This window comes from Strongylocentrotus purpuratus, unplaced genomic scaffold (assembly GCF_000002235.5).
Source record: "Strongylocentrotus purpuratus isolate Spur 01 unplaced genomic scaffold, Spur_5.0 spur5_scaffold_20, whole genome shotgun sequence".
Taxonomy (NCBI): Eukaryota; Metazoa; Echinodermata; class Echinoidea; order Camarodonta; family Strongylocentrotidae; genus Strongylocentrotus; species Strongylocentrotus purpuratus.
The window spans coordinates 30,192,220-30,199,096 of NW_022145606.1; positions in this window are offsets into that span (position 1 = coordinate 30,192,220).

Consider the following 6,877-nt stretch of genomic DNA (forward strand, 5'->3'; position numbering starts at 1 on the left):
GGGGAACCTAAATTCAGACGAGGATTAAGAGTCGAGAACTCGACAACGAATCGTCTCCTTTCTCTAATAATTTAATAAATCGTAAAATTTTCCGCGCTTCCCGCGGGAGGGGGAAAACTAAATTCCGATGAGGATTATTTTCAAGAACGGTACTACGAATCGTCTTCTTTCTCTAATGATTTAATGAAAATTAAAAGCTTCCGCGCTCCGCGCGAGAGGGGCCGGGGAACCTGAATCCAGACGAGGATTAACAGTCGAGAACTGTACAGCCAATCGTCTTCTTTCTCTCATAATCTTGTGAAACTTAAAAGCTTCCGCGCTTTGCGCGGGAGGGGGAGGGGGAGACTGAATTTAGACAAGGATTAAGAGTCGAAAACGGTACAACGAATCGTCTTCTTTCTCTAATGATTTAATGAATCGTAAAAGCTTCCGCGCTTCGCACGGGAGGGGGGAACCTAAATTCAGACGAGGATAAAGAGTCGAGAACTCGACAACGAATCGTCTTCTTTCTCTAATAATTTAATAAATCGTAAAATTTTCCGCGCTTCGCGCGGGAGGGGGAAAACTAAATTCAGACGAGAATTATTTTCGAAAACGGTACAACGAATCGTCTTTTTTCTCTAACAATTTAATGAAACGTCAAAGCTTCCGCGTTTCGCGGAGGAGGGAGGGGGAAAATCGCCCCTCCCTGCACCGACCCCTCCCGCATTACGTCACTGTTGGTCACCATTACGTACCAATATTTGGCTCGCAAAATTTCAAATTTGGGCCCCCCCCCCTAAGAAATCCTGGATCCGCGCCTGGTTAGGTGCGTGTTGAGCTTATGGGAAAGTTTAGGGTTAGGGTTAAGGTAAGGGTTAAATAAAGACCTCTTTTAAAAAAAATGCCCCAATCTGCGCCGAAGAAAAAAAATTATGCTTCCGGGAACGGAGGGACCGCATGAGTGTTCAAAAAATCCCAGGCTCGTTACAAAGAACAAGATCTACCCGTATTGACCTTACACACCGTACTTATGCTGAAAAGGGGGAACGAGGGGGGGGGGGGGGGGGGGAGGGGTGCTGAAAAAGACCGTTTAGATCGAGCCATTTATGCATCAATAAACAAAAAAATCGACTCTTAATCCTTGTTTGAATTCATTTTATCCCCCTCCTGCGCAAAGCATGGAACCTTTGACGTTTCATAACATTATTAGAGAAAGAAGTTGATTCGTTGAACCGTTCTCGACTCTTAAACATTAGGTACTTTTAGATTGAGTGGACGAGAACACGACGAACGCCAACTGATCATGCGTGTCAACGTACTCAACTGCCCATGTTTACTACAATTAGAAATCTTTTAGATTGTACTGGTCGATATACATGCATGCAGTAAGTAACACTATGAACATAACGGACAAAAAAAGAGAGGAAAAAATATACAGTTCCTCATTCTACCCTCAACAATTGCTGTGGTAGACAAAAGGACATCCCTTCACTGCTATTATGTAAAAATGTGGTTCCATGACACATGCTCCGCCGACGATTGCTCCGCCGACATTTACTCCACAAAACGCGACAATTACTCCGCGACATTTGCTTCGCGACATTTGCTCCGACGTCAAATGCTCCGCCGACACTTGCTCCGCCGACATTTGCTCCACCGACATTTGCTCCGCCGACAATTGCTCCGCCGACAGATGCTCAGCCGACGATTGCTCCGCCGACATTTGCTCCGCCGACAATTGCTCCGCCGACAATTGCTCCGCAAAACATGACAACTGCTCCGGTAACAAATGCTCCTCGAACGTCAGTTGCTCCGCCGACATTTGCTCCGCCGACAATTGCTCCTCCGACATTTGCTTCGCATGAAGCGACACTTGCTCCGGTGACATTTGCTCCGACGACATATGCTCCGCCGACAATTGCTCCGCCGACAGATGCTCCACCGACAATTGCTCCGCCGACGATTGCTCCTCCTACATTTGCTCCGCATGAACCGACACTTGCTCCGGTGACATTTGTTCCGACGACATTTGCTCCGCATGAAGCGACACTTGCTCCGGTAACATTTGCTCCGCCCAAAAAGTGTCCCATAAAATACAAATGATACTAATACTACGACAAATGATTCGTCGACAATATTTTTTATCACGGGTTATTTTCGTTTTTTTTCTTCATTTTTTTGAATGCATTTTATGATAAATTGTAGATGAAATGATATAAATGAATGTTGATGATGTGGGAGAAAAAAGGAGTTACCTAAAAGTCATTTCGAATATACTGAAATAACCATATATCACTGTACGTCCCATATAATGTACACTAAACACTCATTACATATCGTGGGAAGTTTAACAAAAAAAGTAGAGCAGCAAGCCACATTCCCCAATACGCGCATACCTCCTAGTTGATTTCAAACAGCTCATGTAAGACCTGACCTCAATGCAAGCAAGCACATGCATCTTACTAGGTAAACCATTTGCAAGTAAAGCATTATACAATGTACTAGGTCATCATGAAAGTCGGCTCGGTGTAAAAATGTCAGAGGTAAAAATATCAGAGGAAAAAATGTCAGAGGTAAAAATGTCAGAGGTAAAAATGTCAGAGGTAAAAATGTCAGATGAAAAAATGTCAGAGGTAAAAATGTCAGAGGTAAAAATGTTAGATGTAAAAATGTCAGAGGTAAAAATGTCAGAGGTAAAAATGGCAGAGGAAAAAATGTCAGATGTAAAAATGTCAGAGGTAAAAATGTCAGAGGAAAAAATGTCAGAGGTAAAAATGTCAGAGGAAAAAAAGTCAGATGTAAAAATGTCAGAGGTAAAAATGGCAGAGGAAAAAATGTCAGATGTAAAAATATCAGAGGTAAAAATGTCAGAGGTAAAAATGTCAGAGGTAAAAATGTCAGAGGAAAAAATGTCAGATGTAAAAATGTCAGAGGTAAAAATGTCAGAGGTAAAAATGTCAGAGGAAAAAATGTCAGAGGTAAAAATGTCAGAGGTTAAAATGTCAGAGGAAAAATGTCAGAGGTAAAAATGTCTAAGGTAAACATGTTAGAGGTAAAATATATTTAAAAAAGCATGTTACAGGTTGAATATTGGTAATGTTTGTATATTAGGCTTATCGAAAAGATATAACGAAGGATTCTCTGCAGTCATTAATTTCAGCGCTGCTTTATTTTCTTCTTTCTGTAACTTTTATTTACCTTTCTGCCCGAAATTGTGACTTTTTCCCCTATTATAGCCGAGCGGAGACGGGGGGGGGGGGGGGGGGTGTATCCTTCTTTTGGGGGCATAGTGACCCTGCTGCCTCCCCCTCATATACCTTTGTCTAAGCAAGTGATACTGGTACACTGAGCAAACTTCTGGGAAAAAAGAATGTCTAAAATCGAGTAGTTTGGCCATGAATAATTATAGGCGGAGTAGTGGCTCGACGGTGTAATCATTAAATAAAAAGAAAAGTCATCACAGGCCCCCCCCCCCCCCAAAAAAAAATAAAAAATAAAAAAAAAATAAAAATAAATAAATAAATAAATAAAAAAAAAAAAAAAAAAATTAAAAATAAAAATAAAAAAATAAAAAAATAAAAAAAAAAAATAAGGGGATAAGATATCACGCCGTGAGTCCTCCGCCTCCCCCACCCCCTCCGCCTCCACTTCACCGTCCCTTCTGAAGATTGATGGAAATTTTAAATGTGGCAATGACTACTATAAAATGTAATTTCCTAAAAATGCATAATTCCAACAATTTCACTTTCTTGTGGGCTTGATACTTTGATACCTTGATACAAAGCAGAAAGCCGCCCATGTTACATCTAATGCTGGCTGCACCATCGCATTCCAGAGAAGCGCGCGCTTTGCAAAGAGTTGATCGTCGATCACTATTGCGGTATAAATTGTCTGGAAGAACATCAATAAGCAGCTTTGATACTCTGATACAAAGCAGAAAGCCGCCAATGTTACATGAAATGCTAACCGCACCATCACATTCCAGATAAGTGCGCGCTCTGCAGGGGTTCTGTTAAAGCTACATCGTTCTATAATTATTTGCTCTGAGAGATCAAACTCTGAAATTGACAAATATTTATTCATGAGTAACGTATCAGAAACAAAGTTTTACTGTACACAGTTTGAGCATGGGGGGGGGGGGGACACAATTACATGTCACCTTTACAGTTACTTTCAAAATTATACCATGTTATGTTGCTACACACACACTCTCTCTCTAGTTATTCACGGCATGTACTTTCTCGACTCTTAATCCTTGCCGGAATTCAGTTTCCACCCTCTCGCGCGTAGCGCGGAAGCTTTGACGTTTCATTAAATTATTAGAGAACGAAGACGATTCGTTGTACCGTTCTCGTCTCTTAAACCCTGTTTCATTAAATTTTTAGAGAAAGAAGATGTTTAGTAGTACCATTCTCGACTATTAATCATTGTTTTAATAAAGTTCCCCCCCCCCATCTCCCGCGCAAAGCGCGGAACCTGTGACGTTTCATTTGATTATCAGAGAAAGAAGACGATTCATTGTACCGTTCTCGACTCTTAATCCTTGTTTGAATTCAGTCCCCCCCCCCATCCTCCCGCGCGGAAGCTTTGACGTTACATTTAATTATTAAAGAACTTCTTTTCTGAAAAAACATGGGGGGGGGGAACATTTCACCACCTGAAAATTCGTGGGGGGGGGGGGGGGGAACGTGTCCCCCCGTCCCCACCCCCCCCCCCCAGGATTGACGCCCCTGATCATGATACTGCTTGTATACATTATAATATTATTTGAAGGATATTTGGTGCAGGATTTATAAAAGGTGTGCTGGCATACACTGTATATACGACAGTTTCCAGCAGGTACATATTCGTAAAAGTCTACACATTAAACAAAATGCATCATGAATTTGGCAGAACTAAAATAGTTGAAATTGAGGGACCTATACTGTATTTGTCCCACGTTTCTTAATCAAAAACGTGATTTTTAAAATATAAAGTTACGCAGTGTTATGGTCGAAACTCGAAAGCACATGACAAAATACCTGGGTAGATACATGTTTGTCTCAACGTTTACCACTTGTAGGCCTACTATCTGACATTCTTCAAGCGAAGCTTTGATATTGTTTGTTAAACTTTTGTAATAAAGTATTGATGAGGGGGGCAAAGCATCCGTGTCTTTTCATTAATGTTTTCTTGTCATTACAGTCTTTGCTGGGATGGACATGAAGATGGGTCTAATTAATGAATTTGTGGAATTTCTGTGCGATCTTTATTACTGATTTCCTGTTTTATCTCATTCAATCTTAATATTTAATGAACTTAGGCCTACTTCCTCAAAACCAAATAAACATTAAAACATCAACCAATTTAAAATATTGAAAAATGATAGAAATTAATATATGCAAACCTGATCACAAAATATATGTTTCAAATTTATTTTCCACATTGTTTTATCCTCAGGACATGTACGAAGTACAATACACAGTCATTTATAAAATATAATAGACCAGCCCAGTAGCTTACATCTTGACATTGTGTGTGATAAAGTGCTGAGATATTATGATGGCACCAATTTTTCCCCTACATTTTTTTAGTATCTCTGACATTTTTACCTCTGACATTTTATCCTCTGACATTTTTACCTCTGACATATTTACCTCTGACATTTTTCCTCTGACATTTTTACCGCTGACATTTTTACCTCTGACATTCTTTCCTCTGACATTTTTACGTCTGACATTTTTACGTCTGACATTTTTACCTCTGACATTTTTACCTCTGACATTTTTACCTCTGCCATTTTTACCTCTGACATTTTTACCTCTGACATTTTTACCTCTGACATTTTTTCCTCTGACATTTTTACCTCTGACATTTTGCCCTCTGCCATTTTTACCTCTGACATTTTTACCTGGCACCTGAAAGTCAGTCTAGAAAACAACAGGGGAGGGATCAAAATAAGCTTTGAAGAAAAAAAGAAAGAAAACAAAAGCTTTGAAGGGCACTTATAGAGAACTCATTCAGACGGGAAAATTAGATGGCAGCCTTTTTGCTTATTCCCATTTATACAAATCATTTTGTTGCAGTTTGATGTTAGTTCTTCATGATAAGCCAATTGCTCTTCTTCCGGTGGTTCCGTGAGTCTCTTAAAGTCAGTGAAAACAAAATACTCGAATGAGACGGGGTGTTTTACACTCTAATATATATATGTATATATATATATATATATATATATATATATATTTAATAAAGCACTTAACTGAAGGAAAGAAACCAACAGAAAACGGACTGGATATTATTGAAAATACTATTCTAAACAAGAATGTATTTCATGTACTACATTACGTTACAAGTTCACGAGAGAAATAGAACTCGAGAGGGGGAGAAGAGAAGAAGTGATGAAAATGAAAGAAGACCAATAGCATGAGAGGACAGAAAAGAGCTAAGAAAACAAGAAAAGGGTGTGAAAAGGAAAAGGAGGAGCAAGAGAGTGAGAGAGAAAGATAGCATTGAGCTTTGGATCAGCTAATGAGTAAAACATGAAACAGATTTTGAGCGGAGTAATTATCTTTCGCCGGAGAACTTGCATAAGGAGCTACAACTTGATTTTTTTATATAAATCAAACATTATGGGGAAAAGCAAAAAACGGCTGAGCATTTATTGCACTAATTGCCAGAGGAGCATTCATGTCTTCCAGGAGGCTGCACTTTTGGATCAGAGAGCAATTTTATTATCGGCGGAGCATTGTCTTTTACGGGGTACTTTTGGGGAGGAGCAACAATTATTGTCGTAGTATAGCCTTTGTATTTTACGGGGCACTTTTTGAGCGGAGCAATTGTCGGCGGAGCAAATGTCGGCGGAGCAATTGTCGGCGGAGCAATTGTCGGCGGAGCAAATGTCGGCGGAGTAAGTGTC